Source organism: Calypte anna, chromosome 2 (genome assembly GCF_003957555.1).
Source record: "Calypte anna isolate BGI_N300 chromosome 2, bCalAnn1_v1.p, whole genome shotgun sequence".
NCBI lineage: Eukaryota > Metazoa > Chordata > Aves > Apodiformes > Trochilidae > Calypte > Calypte anna.
In genome coordinates, this window is record NC_044245.1 from 37301208 (window position 1) to 37307352 (window position 6145).

Consider the following 6145-nt stretch of genomic DNA (forward strand, 5'->3'; position numbering starts at 1 on the left):
GGAGGCCTGGGTAGCAACTGCTCTCTGATGACCTGGCGACCAGGCAGCAGGGATGCCTGACTACCCGCTCCAGCTGCCAGAGGCATCAACAGTACATTGTAAGTACTACAATCACTGAGCTTTTTCACACACACAAATGTATCTTAACCTTCTTCAGGTAGTGCACATTACCTTCAGCTGTTATCTACCTTGCTGGTGTCCTTTGTCAAAATCTGTTTTTCTGCTATAGACATGGCTGTACAACATGACTAATGCAGAAAATCCACAGCCACCTAGGAAGCAAAGAAGCTCTTAACAGGTTCATCTCACTTATATTTCAGTCATGTGTTGTTACTCAACACATGTATTGGTATCAAATTCCTACTAAATAAAGCATTAATTGTTGGTAGTTTAATAAATAAAATTATGGGTTACCTCTTGCCTTTTGATCAGTTCCTCTGTCAGATGCAATTTCTATCTAGTAAAGACTAAATTGTGATTTCAACTGGGTAAGGATAGAGCTGTCAAAGAGGGAACTATTTATACGGAAGAATAGTGAAGTATAGAATTACAAAAATTATATGGTAACAGTAGGGCACGGAAAACTGGGATTTGAATTTTTATTCTTGTGTTTGTTGCATTTCCAGCTGTCTATGCACCTGGTCCCAAGGTACCACCATTCTGTACACTTCTGATTTCTTTTATTTTTACATTGTTTTTTTCCCCAGTAGGTGGCCACACTTGTTAAATGAAAGAATCCATTCAGCCCTGATGAAGTGGGATGCATCAGAGGCAGAAAAATCTGGCAATGTAAAAAGAATGCCCATTGTAGAGACAAGTACAGCAGAAGTACTCAGCCTTCTCTGGTTTGCCCCTCTTTTCTTCAGCAGACACGTGAGTCCCTATAAATCACTGGCTTCTTTTCCTCATCCAGGTGCCAGACAAAGCAGGAAAATATTTTTTCTGCAGGAGCTGCTTCTATGCAAGAATTTCTGTAGCAGGGTGGATACTGGAGGAAATGGGCTCATAAATAGTAGAGAATACATTTATTTCACCTATATAAAAAACCCTCTACTATTAGGCTGTAAAAAATGCAACCATATCTTCACATCCTATCAGAAAAAAATAATATTCTTAAAAATACAGATCTTCACAGAATGACAGGTGTTGGAATGGACCTCTAAAGATCATTCAGTCCAACCCTCTGGCTAGAGCAGAATCCCCTAGACCAGATCACAGAGGAACACTTCCAGGCAGGTTTTGAATGTCTCCAGGGATGAGGACTCCACAGCCACCCTGGGTAATTAGCTCCAGTGCTCTGTTACCCTCAGGGTAAAGAAGTATTTTCTCATATTCAGGTTAAATTTCCTGCATGTAAGTTTGTGATCATTACCCCTTGTTCTGTCACTGGACACCACAGAAAAGAGTCTGGCCCCATCCACCTGATACCCTTTAGATATTTATAAACATTCATAAGATCTTGAAGTCACAGAAATGAAACTGCTGTAGTAGTGGATGAATTTGGAAAGATTTTCCCTTTGTATGAATGACCTTTAAAGTACATAAGATTCAGCCTAGTAAAAGCCAGGCTAAGTGCATTCTCAGATTAGATACACAATATGAGAAAGGGTAGCAAAATTTAGAGTTTCTTACCTCTGTTTTCTAGGCGTTCATTTCATGGTGCAAATACAGAATGTGAATTCCATGTAGATGCATCTGACAAGAGTTGCTGCTTCTCCCTAGAATTCTGCCCGTTTTCGGAGTCAGTGTCATATTCATTTCTTCTTAGATTGAAAATCAGTTGGTGTGCAGGAAGAGTATTTGTAGGGTAGAAAAAATGTGAAAATGATAAAGATTAGCTGATGGATTAACAAAAATAATTAATTGCATTTTATTAAAAAAATATCAAAATTTTCTTGACTTCAGCATGAATTTGTCATCTCCTATGCAAAAATAATCAGATCTCTAGAGAAAAATGTTTTGGAAAAGTTGAAAAATTCCCTTCTACAGCAGTGGTTTTTTAGTTAACAGCATTTGTCATTTGAAACCTAATTCCCATGATGCGGTGTCTTTTTCTATCTTGTTCAGTTCAAAACTGAGGAATAGAAACTGACTACACCTCTCCATTTTACTTTCTTTATGAAGCCCAAAGAATCCATGTTCTGCAATACAGTTCACATTCTGACTGTGGTGCTGCCAGAAATAGCAGTCAAAGCACTAAATCTGGAAAATTCCTGAGTCTCTGAACTCAATGTAAAATGCTGCAAATTTTGTGCAACTCTTAAAGAGCATTTGCCATGCTGGCCCATTGTGCCATTGTTTTTGCCTGGTTACCTTCATGTTTTTTACTCAACTCATTTATGGATAGAAAATTACTGCTTTTTACATGTCACATTCTATACACTATGAGGTGACCAAACCAGTGGATGTGCAAAGAAAATGTACACAAGCAGAGACAGAAGAAAGACAGAAGCAAGGATATTACATTAGATGGACACATGAAAAAAAAAACACTAATGAGAAGTTCAAGCAGAACAAAGAAATTATGCACATCCTGTTAAGTCAGCTTCCATTTATTATTACACATCTAGAGTCAGATTTAAAAGCAAAAAGACTGAACAGAGCATATTACTCAACCCTGCAGAGAAATGCTGAAATAAGTATAAAGCCATCTGGTGAAATCATGCCTCACTAACATAATTTTTTTTTTTTGTTAACATCATCGAATGCAGTTTTATTTCTGGTATTTGCCCTAGGACCCAAGATGATAAAGTATATGAAATCAAGAACACTGGTAGGAATATCTGGGCAATTTCAAACCTTTTTAAACAGCTATTTGTGCAGACTAAAGCAAAAGAAACTCATCACCACTATCATTCACCAGAGACCTGTCACACCCGAAATACAGTACCTGGAACTCAGTCATTTGATTGCTGCTGCAAGCTTGGCCTCTGTTTCACACGTTCCCTGTGAATCTTTCCTGTTTCCTTACCCCGTAAATCGGTGTCAAACAGCTACCAACAACCTGGGAGTTTCACAAAAGAGACACACTGTAGCTCTGTGTTGTGGTCAGGGAGCTGGTTAGCCAGCAGGAACCTCAGGCATGTCAGGCATGGTTTCTAGCAGCACACCAGTACTGTAGCAGCACACCCGTGTTGTAGCTCTGCTGTTGTAGGACCTGAGTCTCAGGTTGCATCCATTACATCATCCAAGACAAGGACGCACCTATACACCTAATAGAAATAAGCATGTGAGGTGTGCAGCCATGTCAGCAGTTTCAGCTGCAATGTATCTTAATTCTGTTCAAAGTATTCCAAAGAGAAAAATTCTCTACTCTCTCATGTGAAATATTCCTTATCGCTTTTGCCCCCCTTTTATTTGTTCAACTGTAGCACGTAATTTCTGCATCAAAACATTCTATCCATCCTTGAATTTCAGATACAATTGCTAATCTGAAATATCATCCTGATTTTAGAAAGTAATTATTTATTTTATAAGCCTAGACTATTAGGCCCCCACATTTGGAATGTAAGTTCTTTTCTGAACATTGCTGCATTACGCTTTGTATTTTATCTCATTCTTCTTGTGTAAAATGAGTGTATGGTTTCACATTATACCTAAATATCTTTTTCTGCCAAGCAGGTGGTTATTGGCTCTTTTTCTTCTTCGAACCCATACTCCCTCACTCGTATCTGCACCAGATCTAGTCAGCCTCTAGCAACAGATGAGTTGGTCAGCTGAGCCACTACAAAGCTGTGACTGTTGGTGGATAATTTTTGCATTACATCAGTGGTTGATCCAATTCACTTGGCAGCTGTAGTGTATCACAACTTACTCAAGAGGTGCAAGCTTGCAGCCAGAAGCAGAAACGGACTAGGGACATGCCTTCCATCAGTGGATTTTCATTTGAGTAAAAGCAAAACATGAATTGCCTTGTATGATGTGAGCATTTACTCTCCAGATTGAATTTAGTAATTTCAAGTGATTCTAAAGACTTGCAGTGTAATACTTGCATTTTTTTTTCATCCAAAACTGTTCACATACATACTGGCTCTGGTTTGGATGGAGTTAATTTTCTTCATAGCAGACTGTATGGTGCTGCTTTGCATTTGTGACTGACTGTGCAGTGTTGTTAACACAGCAATACTTCAGCTACTGCTGCACAGCACTAGAACAGGGTCAACACTTTCTCTTTCATTGTCCCCACCCAGGGAGTACACTGGCAGTGGGCAAGAAACTTGAGAAAGGAACACAGCTGGAACAGCTGAGCCAGGTCGATCAAAGGGACATTCCATATCACACAGCATCATGCTTAGCAATAAAAATTGAAGGTAGAGAAAGATGGAGATGGCTTTCAAGATGCCTGCTGCTTGGAGACTGGTTGGACATTGGCTTGTTTGTGGGAGATGGTGAGTGATTTCCTTTGTACTGCCTTTCCCCCCCTGACTCTTTCTGTTACACTTCATCTTGACCCCCAAGATTTCTTAATTTTGTTCTACCTATTCTATTCTCTACCCAGCTGCAGGGAGGTGAGTGAGCAAGCAATTGAGCAGCTGCCAGGTTGGTTGGATGCTGGCTGGTGCTTGGGTGTATGTTCATAACAGTATCAGGATTCTGATGTTTTGCTCAGGAAGTCATGCGGTCCAGTTGAACATCATGAAACCAGTCAGAAGGTTATGTCAAATAGAACAGTGCATTAGGGCATGATTCCCTGATTTAAAGGGCAACTCTTCTAAATATTCTAAAAAGCAATCTTTACTGAAAGATTTGCGAACTCACAGCTCAGACAACTTGCATACTTTAAAACACATTTATCTGGAGCTGGCCTGGCATTCTACATCACTGGTGAACACAGTGCCTTATTCACTTTTTTTGAAGTTATGTATTTGACCTTGTTAAGCCTGCAAGACTAAAGAAATATTTATGGCCAATGTTTTATTTCCTATACAGGCCACTGCCCGTGACCAAGTGATTGCTATCCCCTCTCTCAAGCTCAGCAGATCCTTGCATATTCCCACTGTGAGGGATGTTTCCCACTCTTTTAACCATTTTTAAAGGACACCTCTGGATTATCCACAACTTTTTCAACATTCTTTCTCAGTTCCAGCCACAAAAATAGACCCACGGGATTACAAAGGCTTCACGGTATGCACCAGTAACACCAAAAATAAATGACTTATGCCCAACACTCCCCAGAATGAGGCGTGTCACTTTACACTGGCCTATGTTAAGCCAGATTGCTTGTATCCATCTACCAGGCCATCAAGATTTGATCTGTGTTAGCAATTCTCCTAAGTATTAGCACTTGTCCCACATCTAAGGCTTTATCAATGGTAATTCCATTTTTAAAAAGGCAGCTGAATTTCCAATTGGAATTCAGATCCTCCTGGCTCTTCTAAAGCAGCAACGTAGGGCTCTTCTGCCCGTGACAGCCAGTCCTCCATCCCTGGCACCCCAGTGGGCCCTTCGGGCTGCATCGCACCTACAGGAGGACAAGCAGGGACGAAGCCGGCTCGCTCCCGGCGTAGTCTTCTCAGGCTGAGGAGACACGGGAGGTGCGGGACACGCCGAGGGCACGGGTGTGGGGACAGGGACGGGGACACCCCCTCCCTCAGGCCATGGCGGCGACGCGGGGCCACGATCATAGAATCATAGAATTGGCTGGGTTGGAAGGGACCTCAGAGATCATCAAGTCCAACCCTTGAACCACCGTTGCGGTTGCTAGACCATGGTACTGAGTGCCACATCCAGTCTCTTTTTAAATATCTCCAGGGATGGAGAATCCACTACTTCCCTGGGCAGCCCATTCCAATGCCTGATCACCCTCTCCATAAAGTTCTTTCTAACATCTAACCTAAACATCCCCTGACACAACTTAAGCCCATGCCCTCTTGTCTTGTTGAAAGTCGTCTGGCAAAAGAGACCAACCCCCACCTGCCTACACCCTCCTTTCAGGGAGTTGTAGAGAGCGATGAGGTCTCCCCTGAGCCTCCTCTTCTCCAGGCTGAACAGCCCCAGCTCTCTCAGCCTCTCCTCATAGGGTCTGTGCTCGAGTCCCTTCACCAGCCTGGTTGCCCTCCTTTGGACCTGCTCCAGGACCTCGATATCCTTCCTGAACTGGGGGGCCCAGAACTGGACACAGTACTCGAGGTGTGGCCTCACCAGG